Genomic DNA, 17,500 nt, shown 5'->3' with positions numbered 1-17,500 from the left:
TTCACGATACCTCTACGATACCCCACACGATACCCACTCGATAGCCAACGATACCCACACGATACCCAGCGATACACCCACGATACCGACACGATACCCAATGATACATCCACGATACCTTCACGATACCCCTACGATACCCAACGAAACGCCCACGATACCCTCACGATACCCAACGATACCCACACGATACCCCACGATACCCCACGATACCCACACGATACCCCTACGATACCTCCACGATACCCCCACGATACCCTCACGATACCTCTACGATACCCCCACGATACGCCTACGATACCCTCACGATACCCGCACGCTTAATCCCTTCAGTACCAGGACACGTTTTCATATCAATTTTGGTTACTATTTGGATATTTTTTATACAGCTTCAGATTAAGATAGTAATGACTGTGGGTATTAATCTTTCGAGCCTTCCTAATACCAATGAAATCGTCTAATCACACCCAGACATCCTGCTAAAAATGTGTCTCAGTACTGAAAGGGTTAAACTCCGCCCATATTTCTCCCACACGCCCCTATTCCTCTATCACGTCTTGTGTACAGCCCATATCACACACATGTCACGCCCACACAACGCCCATTTCACGCCCATTTCACGCTGTGTTTATGTATAACCTCGCCCATTTATTGTCATGTTTCACCCACTCTCTCTTCACGTCTAATCCTCCCGCCCTGAGTCTTCCCGTTCCAAGTCTTCCTGTTTAAGCCTTCCCGTCCTCTCTGTCTATATATCTGTTCCTTTATATTCTTCCCGTCTCTTCCCGTCCTACATGAGTCTTTTCGTTCAGACCTCCCGTTCAAGTCTTCCCGTCCTCTCTGTCTCTTCATCTGTTCCTTTTATATTCTTCCCGTCTCTTTCCGCCCTACGTGAGTCTGCCCGTTCCTAGTCTTCCCGTCCATAATTCTTCCTGTCTCAAGTCTTCACATTCAAGTCTTCCCGTCCTCTCTTTCTCTCCATCTGTTACCCCACACTCTTCTCGTCTACTCTTCCCTCCCGTCCTTAAGTCTTCCTGTCTCAAGTCCTCCTGTTTAAGTCTTTCCGTTCAAGTCTTCCCGTCCTCTCTTTCTCTCCATCTGTTTTTCTGCACTCTTCCCGTCTATTCATCTCGCCCTACGTTAATCTTCCCGTCCTTCCGTCTTCTGCTTCACTCCATCTGTCTCCCTACACTCCTCCCGGTTGTTTTTTCCTCTTCTAATCATTCTTCCCGTCTATTTCTTCCCGCTGCGATTCTTGTTCAATTCTTCCCCACTCTACCCACCCCCCACAGGCTTCCCGCACAAGTCTTCACGCTCATTACACCTATCCGAGTCTTTTTTTTATTATCTCTAGCTTGTTCTTCCCGCTTCGATCTTCCCGCTACGATCTTCCAATACCACTCCTGTCTAATTAACTCCTGCTCAATCTTCCTGCTCACTCTTTCCGCTAAGTCTTCCCGTTTACTCTTCACGCCCACTCTTCCCGCTCACTCTTCACGCCCACTCTTCCCGCTCAGTCTTCCCGCTCAGTCTTCCCGCCCCTTTTCCGGCTCATTTTTCCCTCCCACTCTTCCCGCTCACTTTTCTCTCCCACCTTCCTGCTCAGTCTTCCCGCCCTCTCCCGCTGGCTTCTTCTTCCCGCCTCGTCCATCTTGAAGGCGATGAAGTGGAAGGAAGGAAGCGCCGTAAAGTTTGTTAATAGTTAATGCATGGACTAACTGAATGACAGAGAGAGAGAGAGAGAGAGAGAGAGAGAGAGAGAGAGAGTGAGAGTTAGCAGTATGGGTAAATCCTTAATGTTGCTATGGTGACTATGTTTTCATATCCATATTTAGACTCTCTCTCTCTCTCTCTCTCTCTCTCTCTCTCTCTCTCTCTCTCTCTCTCTCTCTCTCTCTCTGTTCTCTTACCTGGGCTCTCTCTCTCTCAAGTGGGTGTTAGTTTACCTGGGCACCTCTTATGTGAGAGAGAGAGAGAGAGAGAGAGAGAGAGAGAGAGAGAGAGAGAGATAATCTTAAAGAAAGTTAACAACGTACCTCTGAGGGGAGAAAAGGGAGGTGAGAGAGAGAGAGAGAGAGAGAGAGAGAGAGAGAGAGAGAGAGAGAGAGAGAGATGTAGACTCACAAGATTAAAATTTATGGAGATGGACGAGGCGAAGTGTGTGGTTTATAGGTGTGTGTGTGTGTGTGTGTGTGTGTGTGTGTGTGTGTGTGTGTGTGTGTGTGTGTGTGTGTGTGTGTGTGTGTGTGTGTGTGTGTGTGTGTGTGTGTGTGGACGCGCACGTGTGTGTGTGTCTGCCTTTCCGATTTGATAAAAGCAATATAGATAATTTTTCAGCTTTCCTTCAGAGAGAGAGAGAGAGAGAGAGAGAGAGAGAGAGAGAGACTATAGAACGGTATCAGAAAGAGAAAGGAGAGAAAGAAAGAGCAAATTGGAAACAGATTGGAAGAGGAGAAAGAGAGAGAGAGAGAGAGAGAGAGAGAGAGAGAGAGAGAGAGAGAGAGAGAGAGAGAGAGAGAGAAAGGTAAAGGTAGGAACAAAGGGCCAGGTGTTCCCAGGTAACGTAATTAAGAACTGGATTACACCTGCCGCCCCTTGAGAGAGAGAGAGAGAGAGAGAGAGAGAGAGAGAGAGAGAATTTTTATGATTTTATTTTTCTCTCCTCAATTCTTCTTATTTTCTCGTTCTCTGGAAAAGTCGTGAAGGTAAATCAGGATTAGTCTGACAATTCTCTCTCTCTCTCTCTGTCTCTCTCTCTCTCTCTCTCTCTCTCTCTCTCTCTCTCTCTCTCTCTCTCTCTCTCAGTACTCCCGTGTCTGTAATTCTTCATACCCTTTGTAATTTTGTTTATTTGTTTATGTGTATGTAATGTGACGTGATTCTATGTAACAATGTAATCTTGATCCTTTAAATCTATGTAATCTTGTGTGTCTTTGTGTAATTGTTTGTAATTGTCTGTGGTTCTTTGTGGTGTTTTTGTAATTCCTTTATAATCCCAAGTAATTTGATGTCCGCTCCAATACCGCTGTCAAGATTTTCCGCCTTTGTTTTCCTTTTCTTTTTCCTTTTCTTTTTCTTTCCTTTTTTCATTTAGTTCTCCTTTCTCATTTCTCTGTTTTCTTTCAGTTTTTCTTTTCTTTTCCTTTTCTTTTTCTTTTCTTTTTCATTTAGTTCTCCTTTCCATTTCTCTGTTTTCTTTCATTTGTTTTCCTTTTCTTTTCCTTTTCTTTTCTTTCCTTTTCATTTAGTTCTCCTTTCTTATTTCTCTATTTTCTTTAAGTTTTTCTTTCACTTTTTTTCTTATTCTTTATTTTATCTTTTCTTTTCTTTTTCTTTCCTTTTCCGTGCGCTTTTTTTTTTTAGTTCTCTTATTCCTTTTCTTTTTTTCCTACTCTTTCCTTTCTTTCTCTTTTTTTTCTAACTTTCTTCAGCTTAAGAAAAGTTGAAAAAAGTTTGTCTTGATTTTCCTTTTCCCTTTTTCTTTTCCTTTCTCTTTCCTTTTTTGCTTTTTATTTTATTTTCCTTCACTTAACATAACCTAACCAAATCAAACCCAACTCTCTCTCTCTCTCTCTCTCTCTCTCTCTCTCTCTCTCTCTCTCTCCTTACTCACTCACCCCCCCAACCCACCCACTCACTCACCCACTCTTCCTCTCCTCCGCAGGGTGTGTCAGTGGTGGGTCCCTGCGGCGTGTCCCAGTACCGTATAGAGGGCATGAGTACTCTGAAGCCGCGGAATCCTAAGGAACTACCGCGCCACTCCCTCACCTACACTGACAAGCTGGGAGAGGGAGAGTTTGGCACAAGTAAGGATGGGACTGATTGTATGGGGTGAGTGAGGGTAGGGGTGATGATTGGGGTGTTTGTGTAGGGGGGTGTAGAGAGGTGTTGTGTTGTGTAGGTGTGTGTGTGAGGTGATTTTGGAAGGGGTGATGTGTGTGTGGTGGGGGTGTTGTGTGGTGATGTGTTGTGTAAGGGTGTGTGTGGCTGATAATGGGGTGATTTTATGAAGGGGTGATGTGTGTTGAGGTGTTGTGGAGGGGTGAGGTTGGTGTTTTCGAGGGGTGATGTGTTGTAGGTGTGTTGTAAAGGGGTGATGTTCTAAATGGGTGTGGGAGGAATAGTGAAGGGATGATTATATGATTATGGGGTGATATTGGAAGGGGTGATGTATAGAGATGGTGTGTAGGGGTGAGGTTGTGAGTTTGGCATATAGAGGGGTGAGTTTTGCGGATGTGGAGGTAGCTAGGGGTGAAGCAGGGATGGTGGAGGTAGTGGAGAATGTGGAGGGGTGATATGAGTTCAGGTGTTCTGTAGGGGTGTGGAGGGTGAGTTTAAGGGGGCATAGAAGTAGCGGAGGGGTGAGATTGTGGGTGTGGAGGGGTGAGTTTAGAAGCTGTGGAGATGAGTGGATGTTTGTAGAGGGGGTGAGTAGATAGGTGGAGGTAGTGGGAGGGGTGTGGTGGTGGTGGTGGAGGAGTGGAATTCTTTTTATATTTTTCTTTTTCCTCTTTATTTTATTGTGGAGGCGTAATGTGGATAAACGAGGAAGAGGAAGGTAATGTGGAGGAGAAGAAAGAGGAGGGGAGATAATATGGAGAAACGAGGAAGAGGAGGTAATGTGAAGGAGAAGGAGAAAGAAAATTAATAAAGTGGAGGAGAAAGGAGAAGTAAATGTGGAGAAATGAGAAGGAGAAGAAAGTGATGTAGAGGGAAAGGAGACGAGGAGATGTGGAAAAAGAAATGTGGAAGAATGAATAAGTGAATGAATGAATGAGTGAGTGAGTGAATGAATGAAAGAAAGAATGAATGAGTGAATGCTGAGATACAAATTTAAGGGAATTGATATTTTTTAAGGGAGACTTTTAAGATTTTGGGATATTAATGTACTTTTAAACCTTGAGTCTCTTATACTGTCCCTTGTGAAGTTACGGTGTGAAGTTAGTGGTGATTTGAAAGGATAGAGTTTTAGGGAACTGTGATACTATTTAAAGGAGGCAAGTCAGATAAATTGCTCAAAGTAGCAAATTTAGGTTTAATTTACTTTCTGATTTAAAGAAACAAAATTTTACTACTACTACTACTACTAATAATAATAATAATAATAATGATAATAATGATAGTGATAATAATAATAATAATAATAATAATAATAATAATAATAATATAGTCACTACAAAAACAACAACAACAATAATAATAATAACAATTAAAACTGCTACTACTACTACTGCTACCACTATTACTACTACTACTGCTACTACCACTACTACTACTACTACTACTACTACTACTACAACGACAACAACATCAACAACAAAACAACAAAAACAACAACAACAACTACCACTACCACTACTACTACTACTACTGCTAAAACAACAACCACAACAACTACTACTACTACTTCAACCTCTACACCACCACCACCATTATTACCACAACCAATTAAAAACCACCCCAAAATGAAACTATACTCCAAAAATTAGGTGAGTCTTAATTGGCAACACAGGTGAACACAGTGGCAGGTGAGAGGGGGCAGGTGACGGGAAGCCAATGGGAATAATAACAGAGCCAGGTGTAATGGGACAGACAGGTAGACAGGTAGGTAAGGGGGGTGACGGGGGAAAGTGAAGAGGTGACAGGTTGAGAGAGTGAAAGGTGAGGGGTGAGAGGTGACTAGCATGGTGAGAGAGAGAGAGAGAGGGGGGAAAGAGAGAAGAGACCAAGAGAGGAAGAGGAAGAGGAAAGAAAACATCAGAGGGAAAGAAGGAGGTAGAAAAAATGATATGAAGAGGGAAGAAAGGTAGATAGGGAAGAGAGGAAAAGAAAGAAGGAAACAAAGGAAGGAAGATAACTGGAAGATGGAAAGATGAAAAGAGATGAAAGAGAAAGAAAAATAGAAAAGGAAGAAGAAAATGAAGAAGGAATTTGAAGGAAAAATAAGAAAAAGTTTGATGATAAAATGAGAAGAAATAAGGAGAGAGAGAGAGAGAGAGAGAGAGAGAGAGAGAGAGAGAGAGAGAGAGAGAGAGAGAGAGAGAGAGAGAGAGAGAAGGAGAAGGAATGAGACAGCGAAAGGAGAAAAGAATGGCTGAAGAAAGAAGGTGAAAGATGAGGAGAGGAATAAAAGGGAAAAAGAAATGGAAAGAGAAATAAAGGAAAGAAAAGATGAAAAGATGAAAAGAGGAATAATTGAAAAAGAGGTAAAGGAAGGAAGGAAAAAAATGAAAAATAAAAATGTGAGAAAAGAAATGAAGAAAGGATTATGGAAAGGAAAAAGACAGGAAAAGAGGATTAGCAAGAGGAAGAGAAGGAGAGAAGGATGAGGGAAGAAGGAAAATACATAAAGAAGAGAGAAAAAGAAAAGTGACAAGAGACAGAAGGGATTAAAGAGACGAATTGGACACGTGAAAACAGAGGAGAAAGAAAAAGAAAAGAGAATGAAGAAATAAGAGAAAAAAAGACAAAATATGAAGAGATAAAAGAGAAACAGGTGTAGAAATAAAATAAAGAAAAAGAAAAGGAAGAAAGAAAAAAGAAAAGAAAAAAAAAGGAAAGGGAAAACAGGTAGAGAGAAAAAGACTTAAATATGGTGTGAAAAGAAAAAGAAAAGGAAGAGGGAATGAGAAAAGGAAAATATGCGTAGGAAAAAAAGACTTTAACAAATTAAACATGGATGGTGTGAAAATAAATTAAGGAAAAATGAAAAGGAAAGAGGAAAGGAAAAAAGGGAAAAAAATAGTTAGAGAAAAAAAGACTTAGATAGATTATAAAATGTATGAACAGGTTTGAAAATGAAATAAAAAAGAAAAGGGAAAGAAAAGAGGAAAAAGAAGGAAAAGGGAAAAGGAAAAAAATAGGTAGAAAAAAAGGCAGGTAAATTAAACATCTAAGAACAGGAGTGAAGATAAAATAAAGAAAAAAAATATGTAAAGAGGAAAAGAAAAGAGAAGAAAAAAGAGAAGGAAAAGAAAAGGGAAAAGGAAAAATAGGTAGGAAAAGAAAGAGACAAATTAAAACAAATATGATCAGGCGTAAAAAGGAAAGAAAAGAAAATAGACAAAAAAGAAAAAAAAAACAGAAAAAGGAAAAGGAAAAATTAAATATGAAAAAAGAGACAAATTAAACAACTATAAGCAGGTGTAAAAATAAAAGAAAGGAAAGAAAAGAAAGAAAAAGGAAAAAAAAGAAAAGAAGGAAAAGAAAAGAAAGAAAAAAAAGGAAAATAGATAAAAAAAGGGTTAAAGTGACAGGTGATACAGGTGTAGGTGAGTAATTAGCGTTTCTGTTACAGGTGCACGTTGGGGAGGTTCCGGCAACGGTAGGGGAGGCGGGGGTAGGGGAGGGGACCGTGGTGAGCAAGACAGGTGGCAGACAGGTGGTGCTGGCCTCGCTCAAACCAGATGCCATCCCAGAGGTGAGTGTGTGTGTGTGTGTGTGTGTGTGTGTGTGTGTGTGTGTGTGTGTGTGTGTGTGTGTGTGTGTGTGTGTGTTCTGTCAAATTTACCGTCAGTCTCTTTATTTATTTACGTCAACAATAATCGTGTTTCTCTCTCTCTCTCTCTCTCTCTCTCTCTCTCTCTCTCTCTCTCTCTCTCTCTCTCTCTCTCTCTCTCTCTCTCTCTCTCTCTCTCTCTCTCTCTCTCTCTCTCTCTCTCTCTCTCTCTCTCTCTCTCTCTCTCTCTCTCTCTCTCTCTCTCTCTCTCTCTCTCTCTCTCTCTCTCTCTCTCTCTCTCTCTCTCATCTCTCCACCTCCCATCACCTCCACATCACCCCCAATCACTTCCCTTCATCTCCCTTCACCTTTCCTCACCTCCCCTCACCCTATCACCTTCCATCACCTCCACCACCTCATCACCTCCCATCACTCCCATCATCTCCCATCACACACCCATCACTTACTCTCACATTCCCTCAAATCATCTTACCACCTTCCATCACCCTCCATCACCCCCCCATCACCCCATCATCTCCCATCACTCCCACCACCCTCCACCCAACCCTTTCCCATGACGCCCACACAGGTAAGGGAGGAGGGGTGGCGGCAGGCTCAGCTCCTCGCCACACTAGCGGAACCTCACCTGGCTGGACTAGTGGGCGTGGTGAGCAGAGATGACCCGCTGGTGTTAGTGTTGGAGTATCTACCGCTGGGGGACCTTAACCAGTACCTCAGGAGACATGTTCCGGACACCACCACTCCCAGACTCAACCATATGCGGCCCATCAGGTGTGTCTGGGTTATTTTTTATTGTTTCATCTATTGTTCTGACGTGTGTTTGAGTGTTATTGTTGTTGTTTTCATGTGTGAGGGGAAAGCTGGCCAAATGCAATGTTAAATGATTAAAAAAAGGGTCATTTAGTTGTTAATCTTATATATTTGTTGTTTATCTATGTATCTTGTTTGTTTTGTCTGTTGGTGTGTGTGTGTGTGTGTGTGTGTGTGTGTGTGTGTGTGTGTGTGTGTGTGTGTGTGTGTGTGTGTGTGTGTGTGTGTGTGTGTGTGTGTGTGTGTGTGTGTGTGTGTGTGTGTGTGTGTGTGTGTGTGTGTGTGTGTGTGTGTGTGTGTGTGCTAGGATAAGTCAGATAAAATTAAGTTAGGTTAGATTAGGGTAAGTTAGGTCAGATTACATTAAGTTCAATTATATAAAGTTAGGTTACTCATACGCATGTGGTAATAATAACAAATATACACAGTAAGCATATATGTATAGTAATAGTAAACATTTTTTTATATAAGAGGGGAAGCTAAAAAAAAAAAAAGACCTACTTGAATGCCAGTTCCCTTAAAGATCCCAAACAATGAATGAACCAAAAGTCTTGTAAACCTCCCTTAAACATATATAGTTTTATGTAAGAGAGGAAGACTGAACAAGGGCAACAAAAATATAGAGGAAAAAGGTCCTCTCAGTTGCCAGTCTCCTTATAGAGCCGATAGAATTAGCTGATAGGAAGAAAAAAGGTCCTCTCAGTTGCCAGTCTCCTTATAGAGCCGATAGAATTAGCTGATAGAGAAGAAAAAAGGTCCTCTCAGTTGCCAGTCTCCTTATAGAGCCGATAGAATTAGCTGATAGGGAAGAAAAAGGTCCTCTCAGTTGCCAGTCTCCTTATAGAGCCGATAGAATTAGCTGATAGGGAAGAAAAAAGGTCCTCTCAGTTGCCAGTCTCCTTATAGAGCCGATAGAATTAGCTGATAGGGAAGAAAAAAAGGTCCTCTCAGTTGCCAGTCTCCTTATAGAGCCGATAGAATTAGCTGATAGAGAAGAAAAAAGGTCCTCTCAGTTGCCAGTCTCCTTATAGAGCCGATAGAATTAGCTGATAGGGAAGAAAAAAAGGTCCTCTCAGTTGCCAGTCTCCTTATAGAGCCGATAGAATTAGCTGATAGAGAAGAAAAAGGTCCTCTCAGTTGCCAGTCTCCTTATAGAGCCGATAGGGACAAATATCTTGAAACCTCCCTCTCGAACGAAGGCAAGTCATAGGAAGTTGGAAATACAGATACAGGCATAGACTCCCTAGACAAACAACCCCACTGATACTAACACTCGCACACCTGTCTCTCACCTGCACAGCTACGGCTCCCTCATCTACATGGCCACGCAGGTTGTCGCCGGGATGAAGTACTTGGAGGCGCACAACATTACCCACCGCGACCTGGCTACGAGGTAAGAGAGAGAGAGAGAGAGAGAGAGAGAGAGAGAGAGAGAGAGTGAAAATAGACAAGAAGGATTAAAGACAGGTGTGCTCAGAGGTGAAAAAAAAGGAAAAACAGAAGGAAAGAAAAAATACGAGAAAGAAAAAGAGCAAAAGCTTAAAGAGACAAATTAGACAAGTGACACAGAGAGAGAGAGAGAGAGAGAGAGAGAGAGAGAGAGAGAGAGATTAAAGACAGATGTAAAAAATAGGGAAAAAAGAGAAGGAAAAGAAAGATTAAGAGAAAGAAAGGAAAAAATAGGTAGGTAAAAAGGGTTAAAGAGACAAATTACACAGGGGAGAGAGAGAGAGAGAGAGAGAGAGAGAGAGAGAGAGAGAGAGTACGTGTATGTGCCTGCTGGAGTGGCTTAGAGAAAATGTAGAAGATGAGAGAAGATAGATGTTGATGGGGCAGATGTATAGATAGGTAGATGAAGATGATAAAAATGTAGATAGGTTGATTGTTGATGCGGGAAGTGTAGATGGAATATACGGTTATGGAGTTTGATTTAATTAGGTTAAGTTAGGTTAGGTTAAAATTTTCCAGGTTTAAATAGTTTAGGTTAGATATAGGTTAGGTTAAAATAGGTCAGTTTAAAATTGGGCAAGTTAGAATTAGTCAGATTGAAATAGGTTAGACTAAAACAGATTAACCCCTTCAGTACTGGGACACATTTTTACCTTGAGATTTGTGTACGATTAGACCATTTTATTGACATTAGGAAGGGTCAATGGAGGTCAGAAGATTAATGGCCACAGTCTTCACTATTTTAACACCCCACATGAGTTTCTGAAGCTGTGTAAAGTCACCAAATAGTCACCAGAGTGAATGTGGAAACACGTCATGGTACTGAAGGGGTTGAAATAAGGTCAGGTTAGATAAGGTTAGATTAAGTAAGATTAGGTAAGATTAGGTTATTCTATTGTAATTATTTAGAGTTTGGAGTAGAAAGGCCGTACTTTAGGTTAGATAAGCTTAAGTTATTTTAGGTTAAGTTAAACCAATCCATTCCTTTGGTTAGGTTAGGTTAAGTCAGATTAGGATAAGTTACATTGCGTCAGGTCATGCTTGGCTTCAGTTAGTTTAGATTAAGTTAGGTTAAGTTAAGTTAAGTTGAGTTAAGTCAGTCATTACTATTAACCCCTTCAGTACTGGGACACATTTTTACCTTGAGATTTGTGTACGATTAGACCATTTTATTGACATTAGGAAGGGTCTATGGAGGTCAGAAAATTAATGGCCACAGTCTTCACTATTTTAATCCCCCACATGAGTTTCTGAATCTGTATGAAATCATTAAATACAAATAGTAAGCAGAATGAATATGGAAACTCGTCATGCTACTGAAGAGGTTAAATTAGACTGGACTGAGTTTGGTTAGGTTAAGTTGGATCAGGTTAAGTTAGGACAAATTATCACTGGGTCACGTTAAGTTAGGATAAGGATAGATTACGGAAGGTCAAGTCATCCATGGGTAAAGATAGGCTAAGTTAGGATAGGGTAGCTTTGGTTTGGTCAGGGTGGGTTAAGTTAGGTTAGGTTAAGTTAGGTAAGATCAAGTTATGTTACGTTTGGTTAGGTCAAGTTAGGTTAGGTTAAAATTGGGTTTGGTTTAGTTAAGTTAGGTAAGGTTAGATGAAGGTTAAGTTGGATAAGGTTACGTTAGGTCAAGTTAGGTGAAGGTTAGGTTAGGTTAGGTGAGGTAAACCTAGGTCAGATAAGGTTAGGTTAGGTTAGGTTAGGTTGAAATTAGGTTAGATTTGGTTTGGTTAAGTTAGGTAAGGTTAGGTTAGGTGAGGTAAGCCTAGGTCAGGTAAGGTTAGGTTAGGTCAGGTAAGCCTAGGTCAGGTAAGGTTAGGTTAGGTCAGGGTTAAGCTATTCAGAGTCACCATTAAGTATTCCTGAACAGAAGGTATGGTGCTTGTCTGGTCCTCACAGTGTTCCAGCCTCCTTTAGCCTTTCTTCTTCCTCCTCTTTCTCTTGTCTCTTATCCCCCCAACCCCCATCTCTCTCTCTCTCTCTCTCTCTCTCTCTCTCTCTCTCTCTCTCTCTCTCTCTCTCTCTCTCTCTCTCTCTCTCTCTCTCTCTCTCTCTCTCTCTCTCTCTCTTTCTTGTGGAGTTTCTTTTCTCTCGTAATCCTTCTAATAAAGATTTTCTGATTCTCATCTCGGTAATAATGCTCTCCCTCCCTCTCTCTCTCTCTCTCTCTCTCTCTCTCTCTCTCTCTCTCTCTCTCTCTCTGTTGGTATTTGACTCATTTTAGGGATCTTAGATAGTGGTTTGCTTTAGGGATGAACTTTTTAGGGACATTTTTTAGTGACTGGAATTGTTGATTATTGTCAGAAATCTTGAGCATGGAAAGTTTTAAGGGAGTTAGGGATATCAGGGCGTTTTATTGACCATTTAGGGATTTTAGAGAATTGTATTGTAGTTTTAGAATTTTATTGAGAATTTTGGTATTTTTAAGGAGTTTTGTTTACGATTTAGTGATATTAGGGAATTTTTTGAAGTGTGTAGGGATTTTAGGGAATTTCATTAAGAACTTAGGGATTTCTATTAAGGATTTAGGGATTTTAAAGATTACATTAAGGTTTGTCTTTAATGAATTTTCTCTTTATTTTTAAGGAGATTTAGTTTCGATTTCAGGATTATTAAGGATTTTTTGAGATTTTAGGGATTTTTAGGAAGTTTTCTTTGTTATATAGGGATTTTTAAAATTTTATTAAGAAATTAGGTATTTTAAGGAGATTTTCTTGCTGTTTAGGGATTTTTAAGAATTTTATCAAGAACTTAGGGATTTTAGGGAATTTCATTAAGAACTTAGGGACTTCTATAAAGGATTTAGGATTTTTTAAGGTAACATTAAGGTTTGTATTTAGGGAATTAAATTTTAGGTTTTTTTTAAGTACCCAGGGAATAAATATCAGGAAAATCAAGGAAATAAAGGAAAACTAGTAAAGAATTATGTCATTTAGGGAATCAAATGACCTGAAAAATTGACTTTCTAGGGAAAAAAATAAGGGAATTCAATTTTAGATTAAGTTTTTCCTCCTCCTCCTCCTCTTCCTCCTCCTCCTCCTCCTCCTCCTCCTCCTCCTCCTCCTCCTCCTCCTCCTCTTTCCTCCCCTCTCCTGATCAAGTTCAAGTGGAGGGGAAAAAGAGGGGAGAGGAGTAAGGGGAGGAGTAAAAGAAGAGGAGGAGAGTGACAAACGAAGAGAGGAAGAGAAGGAGGGAAGAGCGAACGTATGGATGATGAGAAGAAAGAGAAGATCGAGAAATAAGAGAAGGGGAGAGGAGAGGAAAAAAAATGGAGAGGGGAAGGATGAGAGAGAGAGAGAGAGAGAGAGAGAGAGAGAGAGAGAGAGAGACTAGATGAGAGATTTCCAGATTAGGAGGATGACCCAACACATTAATACACACACACACACACACACACACACACACACACACACACACACACACACACACACACACACACAGATGACACAGAAGATTCGATTTCCTTCTTCTCAGATTAGAGGAAAACAAGAAGACCGGATTCCTTATAATCTTCTTTGTGTGTGTGTGTGTGTGTGTGTGTGTGTGTGTGTGTGTGTGTGTGTGTGTGTGTGTCTGTCTGTCTGTCTGTCTGTCTTCGTGTGTGTGTGCAAGGCAGGGAGAGATAAAGAGAGGAAAAGGAAGAGACTCAGGAAGAAGAGGAAGAATAGGGAGAGGAAGAGGAAGAAGAAAACTTGGAAGGGAGGGAAGAAAGTTGGAAGATAAAAGATGTAAGGAGAGAGGAAAGTTTTAGAGAGAGAGAGAGAGAGAGAGAGAGAGAGAATGTCTTATGGGTCAGACTTTAAACACAAATAGTCAATAACAGACTCTCTCTCTCTCTCTCTCTCTCTCTCTCTCTCTCTCTCTCTCTCCTCTCTCTCTCTCTCTCTCTCTCTCTATCCTCTTATAATGCAACTCAAAACTTTGATTACATTTGCTCCCCTCATAATCCTTTTCCCCTCTCCTTCCCTTCCCTCCACTTCCCTTCCCTCTCCTCCTTCCCCTCTCCTCCTTTCCCCTCTCCCTTCTTCTCCTTCCTCTCTCTTCTTCCTTCTCCTTATCTCCTTCCCCTCTCCTCTTCTCCTTCCTCTCTTCCTCTCCTCTCTTTCCCCTCTCCTACCTGTACATTCCCCTCTCCTTATCTCCTTCCCCTCTTCTCAAAGTTATCCTTATCTTCATCATCCTCTTTCTCCTCCTCCTCCTCCTCCTCCTCCTCCTCCTCCTCCTCCTCCTCCTCCTCCTTCTCTTTCTCCCTTCTAATATCTCTCTCTCTCTCTCTCTCTCTCTCTCTCTCTCTCTCTCTCTCTCTCTCTCTCTCTCTCTCTCTCTCTCTCTCTCTCTCTCTCTCTCTCTCTCTCTCTCTCTCTCATCTTCTTCCCCTCTTCGCAAACTTATCCATCCTAACATCTTCCTCCTCCTCCTACTCCTCCTCCTCCTCCTCCTCCTTCTTCTCCTCTCTCTTCTCTTTCCTTCTTTAGTTTCTTCATTTCTCATTTTCTTCCTTTTTTCTCAATCTCTTCCTTGGTTTCATTCTTCCTTCTTCTCTTTCCTCTTCTTCGTTTTCTTTTCAATCTCTTCTTCTTTTCTTCTTTCTCCTCTTCTCAGTGTGTTTCTCTTTTCATTCTTCTTATTCTTTATTTTCTCTTTCTCTCCTTTTTCCTGTTCTTTCTGGTATTCTTTTCTTTTTTTCTCTTTCTTTTCTCTTTTTGTTTTGATTCCTCCTTCTTCTTCTTCTTCTTCTTCTTCTTCTTCTTCTTCTTCTTCTTCTTCTTCTTCTTCTTCTTCTTCTTCTTCTTCTTCTTCTTCTTCTTCTTCTTCTTCTTCTTCTTCTTCTCTTCTTCTTCTTCTTCTTCTTCTTCTTCTTCTTCTTCTTCTTCTTCTTCTTCTTCTTCTTCTTCTTCTTCTTCTTCTTCTTCTTCTTCTTCTTCTTCTTCTTCTTCTTCTTCTTGTAGTTCATCTTCCTCCTCTTCTCTCTCTCTCTCTCTCTCTCTCTCTCTCTCTCTCTCTCTCTCTCTCTCTCTCTCTCTCTCTCTCTCTCTCTCTCTCTCTCTCTCTCTCTCTCTCTCTCTCTCTCTCTCTCTCTCTCCCTTCCCTCACCTCTCCCTTCTGCCGTCCCCTCATCAATCTACAGTGAGTGAGGGGAAGAGGAAGCCGAGGGGAAGGGGAGGGGAGGGAAGGGGATTGATGTGGGACGCCTGACAGGTCTTCGAGGTGAGGGGAAAAGAGGGGAAGGGAGCGAAGGAGAGGGGAGAAGAAGAGAGAGAGAGAGAGAGAGAAAGGATAAGCGGAGAGGGAAGCAAGGGGAAGCGAGTGAGAGAAGTAAGTGAAAGGGAATGGAAGAGGGGAAGATGATAGAAAGAGGGGAATAAGAGGGGAGAGGAGGATGGAAAGAGAGGAAGAGGAAAATGGAACAAAGGAAGAGGAGGAGAGAAAGAGGGGAATGAAAGAAAAGTAAGGAGAGGGAATAGAAAGACGGGGAAGAGAGAAGGTAAAGTGAATGAGAAAGAAGAGGGGAAGAGGAGGGTGGAAAGAGGGGAAAAGGAGAACAGAAAGAGGGGAAATAAAAAAAAAACAGAAAAAGTGAAGGGAAGGAATGGAAAGAGGGGAAAATGAGGATAGGGGTAGGGTAATATAAGAAATAAAAGAGGGGAATAGAAAAAAATGCAGGAAGTGAATAGAAAGAGGGGAAAATGAGGATAGAAAGAGAGGTAAGAGAGAGGGGGAAAGAGGGGAAGAAGTGAGGGGAGAGTAGAAGTGAGTTGTGGTTACTATTAATATGAATGAATGGCTGAGGGGAGGCGAGGGGAAGCACGGTGCTGATGTAGTGCTTACTTGATGCTGTGGGACCTCCGTGAACTTACAATTAATCTCCCCTCACTCATCTCCCCTCACATTTCTCCCTCTTTTTCCCCTCTTTTCCTATCTCTCTCTCTCTTTTTCCTTCCTTACATCTCCCCTTCCTTTCCCTCTTCTTACTTTTCCCTCTTTTCCCTTCCTCCCTATTTTTCCTCTCACTCTTTCTTCCTTTCTTCTCTCCCTTCCTCCTTTTCCTCTCCTTTCTCTCTACTCCTTTCTCCTTCTCCTTCTCTCTCCCCTCTTTTTTCTCATTTCTTCTCTTCCTTTTTTCCTCCTTTTCCACTTTTCTATTTTTCTCTCTATCCATCTTTCCCCTCCTTTTCATTCCCCTTTCTTCTCTCTCTCCCGTCATTCATCTTTCCCTCAAATTTCCTCCTTTTCCCTCCGACTTTCCTTCCTTCTCCTTTCTTCTCTCTCCCCTCATTCATCTCCCCTCTTCTTTCTTGCACTTCCCTTTCAATTTCTCCTCTCTCCCATCACTCATGTCCCCTCACCTCTCTCTCTCTTTCTCTTCCCCCCCTTACCTCCGTTGCATACCCTCTTCCTTCCCCTCTTCTCTCCCCTATCCAAGCCTCACCTCTCCCCTCACTTTCCCCTTTAATATTTGGCAAGAGTTTACATTACTTCTGCAAGATTCAATGTAACTTAACCTAACCTAACTTAACTTAACAAAACTTTATTTTAATCAATCCTAATAAAATCTAACTTAAACCTAACTTAATTTGACATACCCTAACTTAATTATATTTGTTTTATTACTAAGGCCAATTTAACGAAGCTTTTTTTTCCTAAGGTCAACCTAATGCAATGTAATATTAGCCGAACTTAACCTAACCTAACTTAACTTAACCTATCCTAACTTAACTTAAACTAACCTAACCTAAGCTAACTCAAGCTAATCTGATCCAAACACAGTGTAACGTGAGATAAGATTGACAACTCTGCCTTTTCCATTCACTTAACTTAATCTAACTTAGTCTAACCTTACCTAACTAATATTAACTCAACCAACCTCTGCCTTCCTCCTTAACTTAACCTAACCTCTCTCTGTCTGTCTGTCTGTTGGTTTGTTTGTATGTGTCTGTCTGTCTGTCTGTCTGTCTGTCTGTCTGTCTGTCTGTCTGTCTGTCTGTCTGTCTGTCTGTCTGTCTGTCTGTCTGTCTGTCTCTCTCTCTCTCTCTCTCTCTCTCTCTCTCTCTCTCTCTCTCTCTCTCTCTCTCTCTCTCTCTCTCTCTCTCTCTCTCTCTCTCTCTCTCTCTCTCTCTCTCTCTCTCTCTCTGTCTAACCTAACCTAACCTTTACCACTATCTCTCTAACCTAACCTAACCTAAATATATGGATAGAGTTGACAAATGGAATTAACCCCTTCAGTACCATGACGCATTTCTATATTCATTCTGGTGACTATTTGGTGATTTTCTACAGCTTCAGAAACTCATGTGGGTGGGTTAAAATAGTGAAGGCTGCGGCCATTAACCTTCTGACCTCCATGGACCCTTGCTAATGTCAATAAAATGGTCTAATCGTACACAAATCTCAAGGTAAAAAAAATGTGTCCCAGTACTGAAGGGGTTAAGTAGCTTTGCTCATATAAGAACTGCCACATGTAGGATCGGCAGTGTATTTGCAGCTTTTCTTATAGCATTATGTTCTAACCTAACGTAAACTCTCTCTCTCTCTCTCTCTCTCTCTCTCTCTCTCTCTCAGGAACGTGTTGGTGGGTCCCGGACAGGTTGTGAAGATCAGCTGTCTGGGTGCCTGCCGCTCCCTCTACGCTGGCGACTACTACAGAAACGAGGAACACCCGAGCCCTCTTCCCATTCGCTGGATGAGCTGGGAGTCTCTCTTCCTGGTGAGTGCGACGTGACGGGTGTTGGGAAAGGTGGGGAGGGAACACGTGGAGACTGAGGGGAGGGA

The 17,500-nt window shown here is 41.6% G+C and overlaps 1 pseudogene; it reads left to right on the top strand.

Annotated features, from left to right (window-relative positions):
- Positions 1 to 17,500, top strand: part of LOC123516976 — a 70,153-nt pseudogene that overhangs the window by 42,118 nt on the left and 10,535 nt on the right.

This window comes from Portunus trituberculatus, chromosome 6, assembly GCF_017591435.1.
Source record: "Portunus trituberculatus isolate SZX2019 chromosome 6, ASM1759143v1, whole genome shotgun sequence".
NCBI lineage: Eukaryota > Metazoa > Arthropoda > Malacostraca > Decapoda > Portunidae > Portunus > Portunus trituberculatus.
This window is presented reverse-complemented; position numbering and strand designations above follow the sequence as displayed.